This window comes from Manacus candei, unplaced genomic scaffold, assembly GCF_025592945.1.
Source record: "Manacus candei isolate 608988 ecotype Guabito, Panama unplaced genomic scaffold, ASM2559294v1 h1tg000007l, whole genome shotgun sequence".
Classification (NCBI taxonomy): domain Eukaryota; kingdom Metazoa; phylum Chordata; class Aves; order Passeriformes; family Pipridae; genus Manacus; species Manacus candei.
Window position 1 is genome coordinate 3,314,685 of NW_026138055.1, and position 7,169 is coordinate 3,321,853.

Sequence of the window (7,169 nt, forward strand, 5' to 3'; positions counted from 1 at the left end):
ACATAAAGTGGGAATTGTATAAAGGACATTGGGATACTTGGTTCAATAAATATGACAGGATTCCTATAGGAAAGCAGCACTTGAGATCACTATGGATGTTGCCTAATGCCTCCTTTGAGACAAAACTGCAGTCAGAAAAATTACAGTTTGGGTTGGATGGGAGCTTTAAAGGTTATCTAGTCCAAACCCCCTGCGATGAGCAGGGACATCTTCAACTAAATCAGGTTGCTCAGAGCCCCATCCAACCTGGCCTTGAACACTTCCAGGGATGGGGCAGCGACCACCTCTCTGCCACTGTTTTACCACCTTCACTGTTCTTTCTTAGATCTAATCTAAATCGACCCTCTTTCAGTTTAAAACCATTACCCCTTCTCCTATTGCAACAGGCTCCATGGAAAAGTCTCTCACCATCTTTCTCATAGGCCTCCTTAAGCACTGAAAGGCCACAATTAGGTCTCCCTGGAACCTTCTCTTCTCCAGGCTGAACAACCCCAAATCACTCAGCCTTTCTTCGTAACAAAGGTACTCCAGCTCTCTGTTCATCTTCATTGTCTCCTCTGGATTTGCTCTAAGAGGTCCACATCTTTCTTGTGCTGAGGACCCCAGAGCTGGACACAGTACTTCAGGTGGGTTTTCAGAATCACCTCCTTTGACTTGTTGCCTGGGAAGGGAGAAGTTTGAGGGAATTAAAAATTCAGCTGACTCCCTAGAGAGATAACCTGGTATAAAAAATTAGCACGCCAAAGCTTTATGTATTCTGATGCTGGACAAATTGCATACTGTTTCATCTGCATTACCACAACCAACTGGAGCTCATCTGAGGCACTAGAACAATAAATATTTGTAAGATTTATTAATTATCAGGAAGAGGAGCAGGACTTCAGACTGTTGTGAAGACAGATTTGAATGCAGCAGCCCCTCAGGTCACTCTTCCATAGAAATGGTGTATACAGACATCCAAAGTTTAGCGTGAATTATAAAAAAATGCATCCTTAAAGTGAAGCTGAACTAACTCTTACCCAACCTAAGAGTCTTACAAGATGTTTCATTACCAATGTACGAGGCACAAACTAGTATTACATCTACTTTGTCTCATTTGTTTTAATTAGTAACTGCATTGCCATTTCTTTAAAATGGAGAATGAAATTTGTTTCCATTCAAATGGAAAGTTTGATATTTATATCATTATATAATTTATATATCATTTATATCATTACTTGAATGATAGAAATGCTGCTTGAAGTAGGTTCAAAAGAAAAACACTACTTTTATGAAGGTGGAGTTTCTAAAGGCACTGTTGCAGATACTGCCTTTGGGCACCTCAGGTTTTGGAGGGAAAGCTTTTTGCAAGCTTCAACATGCGTTTTTGGGGGCTGATGTCAAATACCAGGTGAAATAAAAGTCCCTTCTGGTGACAGATGGTACCCCTTCTAGCAAGGAGTAGACAGTGGCAAAGCAACTTAAAACTGCAGAAATGAATTTGTTTGTTTCAAAAAGCCATTAAGGTAAGAAAAGTTGCTTAATAATAACTGATGAGTAATAGAAAAGGCAGCTGAAAGAAGAAGAAACCAATGGCATGATAGCATAGAGACTTGTTCCAGACATAGGGGCAGGGTTGCAGCACAGTAGCTACCCAGAGGAGGCCAATTAAGATGAAAAGTGTGGGAGGAGCAGAAAAGAAGTAGCATTTACTATAAGCAATGTTTCAACAATGTATTACTCTGTTATCATTTATTATCCTGCACTTCTAGTGGAAGGTGTCCCTGCCTACGGCAGGGAGGTTGGAACTAGATGATCTTTAAGGTCCCTCCCAACACAAACCATTCTGTAGTTCCATGATTCTATAACCTCCTTGTCATATCTGAGCCAAAACCAACATACAACAGCAAAAGCTAACAAGATATAATGAAGATGAATAAACTATAACTACTAAAAGACACAATTTTCACATTAAGGCTTTACTTTTTAATAATTATCAGTACTTTGTCCTCAATTTCCTGTCACAGGCAATTTTGCTACCTTTAGAGTAATAAGGGAAGATCTGCACTGACAGGAAAAGAGATCATGAATAGAGTTGCTTAGCCTGAACTGAGTGGGAGTAGGTAATATGACTTCTTCCTTGTACTTAGTTTACTCTATAATATTGCTTATTTTCTCTGCTGTGCTGCAGGAAAACACACCAGAATTGAATGCTTTATTCTTCCTGTCCAAGCCCTCTGACTAGGCAGTGTCTAAGCTTGTTGATAGACATGTTTCTGCAAACATATGTTTAAAACATATAAAGTTAAGCCAGAACACAAATGAACACCAGAAATCAGTTACTGCAAGAATAAGCCACACTTTGTGTACACTCACTGGTCAAGAAATAAGGAATGTAAAGTGATAACTATTTTTGAGTGGTCAAAAAGCAGTAACTGCACAATAGTGATCTGCACAGGTTCCTCCCGTAGTGTTTTTCTTGCTAATGAAAGACTGGACTCTCATCTAGAGAGTCCAGCTTGCTGTTCCAACTATAAAGAACTACTTAGAAACAGCTACACCCACCTGATGAGTGGCAGCTCTAACCCCTTTATTAGATTCAACTCTTATGCTAAATTTTCTTTTGCACCTCCTCTTTTTTCCCTTCAGCTAACACAGAAGCAATGAGCCCTCAATGCTGCTGCCAGGTTTCATTTTTACATCAGTATTCAACCGCTTTCTTCCTTTTGAGTAAATGCTAAACACTGTCTTTTAGCCCACATCTTTATTTAAAAATGGAGGCATAAAACACAATGAGATAAACAAAAGGACAAGTTAGTATTTACTTTCCACACCTAACAGAACAGGAGTGGCTCATTTCTGATACTGATTCTGAGTAGCAATTTATCAAAAAGGTATAGAAGGCACAAAGCACACGCTGCATCAAAAGTAGTATTTGTAGAGCTGCTGGTTTGATTTCTAAACCAGAAGCCCACACAGGTTTTAAAATGACAAATGGCTACTATATTAATTTGCAGGATTTTCTGTTACTTCATAGCTGTATAAAATAAAACAGTCATGTCCCAGCTCTGTTCCCTGCCAAGCACTGATATTGTTTATGGGGAGCTGGACTGTATTTGTTCAGAGTGGCAAAGGCTTCTTTGCCCACCGCACTGAAATTATTTTGAGATTTATAGAACATCTATGTAACCATAGAGAAAGCAGCTTTCCAGACAGGCCAGACTGTTGTGAAGGGAGGCAGCGCTGACTCATGCAGACTGAATTATGGCAAATAAAATTTTGCCAACTGCTGAGCAGACACAAGGGTTTTACTTGCAAACTCTAACTGCAGCACAGCCAGGCAGAAATGTTCAGGCACACAGGAATTTCACAAGTGCCAAGTGCTGACAATAACAGAGAACTGGGGTTAAGCAAGGTTATTTGTTGCAATTTGCAATCCTTATGCCACAATTAGTAAATAATACCTTGGTAAGCCAGAGTTGCAAGTTCATTTCAGATGCATTTGTTTCTCCACACTCATGTTTTAATGCAAGCCAAGAAGCCAGCCTGATCCCAGTAAGATCCCTACTGCATTTGCTACCAATGATTTTTTTCCCCACAAATCTTTCCGTTTTAGGTGCTAAAAAGCTGTCATTGGGTACATAGTGTTCAGTTATGGGGTAAAAGCTCATGTGCATGCCCACAGAGAGACAACGGTGGGGAAGAGCAAATCATACCCAGGGCCATCAGCCCATCAGGGATCCATCTCCACAAGCCCAGAGGAGCACAGAGGCACAGTGGCAGGTGACAACCCAAGTCACAGACTCCCAAGGAGCGAACACCTTGCCTGGACCTTTCCCAGGGCTGTCCCAGCAGACTCATCACCCCTGTGTCCAGGTGTGAAACTCTCCAAGGTGAGTCTTGGGAGCAGCTCTCCAGGACTGCTCCAGAGGGTTACTGCCTTGGACGTGTGCTGCACATTATGGGATGCAGGGGAAGAGCATTTTAAGATTGCATAGGACTTAGTGAGGAATGTTTAGGGGAGGAACCAAAGGTAGGAAGAGGGAGGGACTTGGTGATTTGGAGAGGAACAAGTGTGGGAAATAGAGGGGTCTTGGCAAGTCATATGTTCAGGAGGCAGCAACTGGAGAGACTGGAATCCAGGGACCAGTTCTGCTCTTGAACAGTGTACCTCTTGGTTTAACTCTTAACCTAAATTTTGTGAGGTTCCCTGGAATTACACGTTGCTTTTAAGGCTTGAATGATATAAATATCAACTTTGAAATAAATCTTGTCAGATGTGTCAGAATGTTTTTGAGTTGCTGCGAAAAGGAAATTTTTCAAGATTCACAGATTTCTGGAAAGGCATGCTACGCAGCAAGTAAGTACCATGAGCAAAACAGAGTAAGACAGTGAACTATGGTTAATAACATAATTAACAAAAACAGGGATTCACTGAAAGGGCAAACAGACCACTGTGGTTTTAAACCAGCTTACGGAAGTCTACAAAAAAGCTCTGTGTTGATGAAACACTTAAGTTTCTCCTGACTGTGGCTCTTGCTTGCCCGGTGTAACACTGACAATTTAAGGTGCTGCTGCCCCCCTCTGCCTGACATCCCACTGGACTTTTCCATGGCAAACAGAAGCAAAGACAAATTCTTCTCCCAGTGCTGCAAGTAACAACGTTGTGCTGTACCTCCAATCAGTGACTTAAAGTTGTTGCATTTAGGAGGTTGGATCTAGTTTTGCATTCTTTCCCCAGAATTGAACTGACATTTTAGATTTAGGGGTTTTCTGCAGTTGGAAGTTGTTTTTGATGAGTGGTCTTTCAGAGCAAGTCATTTTGTAACTTAAATTTACATTACAGTTTAACAGAGTTCAAGCCAGAGCTGAAATCAATGGAGTGTGAAAGGAGACCATACTATCAGCCATTAATGCTCTGCTTGAATTTTCATGCCAAGTTTATCTTGCTTTCATGCTGCTTCTTGCTTTGAAAAGGGAAATCTATAACAATTTGCTGATCTACTCAGCTTTTCTGAAAATTCATCTGCCTGAGGAATGGTTAGACTGCAGAATCACTAAAATGGTTGTTTAAGAACAAATAATTCTAATATTTCTGACCTATAATCCTCACCTATCTATCTGCTACCTTTAACTTTCAGCTCTATATAGTTTAAGGCAAAATTATCCTTTTGTCCTGTGTCAGCGGCGTCAGGAAAAAGCCTTTTACTGCCTAACAAGATAAATCCATTGGCACTTGGCACTGGCAGTCCTTCCAAGAAATACTATGCTGCATTGCTGCAGCTCAATTTGCTTTTCCTCTTCTGAACTAGGATCATCTAGATTGGATGCCACTGCCTAGATTAATATCTTGGCACTTAGCAAGCATATTAACTGGAGTGACAACTGCAAGCATGGTAGTTTCAGCCTGCTGGAAATACCAAGTGTACAATAGTTGTGTCCCATGTTTCTGCCATGCTGAACTCCTGAACCATTTTCTCTTACAAGGAGCCAGCTCAGTCCTGCCTGAGTAGCACTCACTAGATTGAGAGGATTTAAAATCAGATGAAAGAGAAGAAACATTTTAATACAGACTCACAGCCAGGGAAAGGAGCTCTGTCAGTGTTACAAGGATGTTAAAGGTTCCTGGTAAATCCCATAAGATCTTTGTTTAGCACCATGAACTGTTCATCAGTCCTGGAGTGGTAAAGGAGAAACAGGCAACTTTGTGGGCATTATTCCAGGACAATCTATGACAGCAAACTCTGCTTTGCCCAGGAGCAACTAAATATATCTGTGCATCCCCAGATTATCCTTGACTTTACCCCTCAGTCAGAGGAACTACACAGGGAAAGCACATCTCAATTCCACAGCAATAAGACAGCTTTGAATCAGAGCTTGCAATAAGTCAATTTAAGGCACAAATCCATAGAAAGGTTTAATTTCAGCACTTGTGAAACTACTTTATTTTCCCAACAGACCCCAGCCTTTTTCAGTGCAGAAAAATGAATAATGCTTGCAAGGTGAATTGTGCTTCCTGAATTGTTTTTTAAAAGTTTCTATAATCCTCATTATTCATCTAGAAGCCTTGGGTTTTATTTAATAACTATTCAGAAGCAGGGCTGAATAGAAGTATACTTTAGCTGATTTTCTCTTGGGTTTTTATGTTGTTCTTCCTGTAACTGGTGCTTCACAAGTGCAGCTTTATCTTCACAAGATTCCTGAGGCAAGTTAATATTAGTATCTTCATCTTACAGATGAAGGACAGAAAGGTGGAGCAATTTAAGCAAGAACATTTCAAATATTTGCTATTTTTGGGTACTTCTCTCGGGACACAAAAGCTTACTTGAAGGACTTGCTCTGCCTGGTTTCATTTGGAGTGGGATGTGCTTTCTTTCCACACAGCAAATCACACACAGCTCAAGTCAGCACGGCAGAAATCAAAGGCTGGTACAAGCTACAGTGCAACTCCTCCCCAGGCAAACCAATTTGTCATCACTTGTCACAATCCCACCTTCCTTCTGTTCCCAGCCATATGTTCCCCTCCCCTCGCACCAGCTCTGGCACCTGCCTTACTCCTCCAGTGAGCTCAGCCTGAGGAAAGGGAGAAAAATGTGTGATTAGTTGTTGACAAAAAGCTATAGCATCAGTTTTAAATTTATAATAATCATAGAATCACAGAATGGTTTGAGTTGGAAGGGACCTTAAAGACCATCCAGTTCCAACCTCCCTACCATGGGCAGGGACACCTTCTACTAGACCAGACTGATCAGGGCTCCATCCAACCTGGCCTTGCAAGGCATATTTATTTGTTATTAATTTATGTTGTTGTTAATTCTAAAATAGCTACTTTGTGTGGTTAGACATTAGCAACAATGTATCAACTTATTATTAATTTACATAACGTATAAGAAATATAAAAAAAAATACTTATGAGTAGTCATTAATTACAGTTATCATTAATGGATATAATTTAGAAATTATTATATTCAGAATACCAGAACCGGATAAGATTTTGGTGGCCCAGCAGGAAGCTGTGGAGCAGGGCAGGCACGGAACCACAGAATCAAATAGGTTGGAAAAATCTCCGAGACCGAGCCCAACCTTGTCAACCAGAGCATGGCGCTGAGGGCCACGACCAGCCTTTCCTTAAACACCTCCAGGGACGGTGACTCCACCCTGGGTAGTCCATTCCGATGTCTTATCACCCC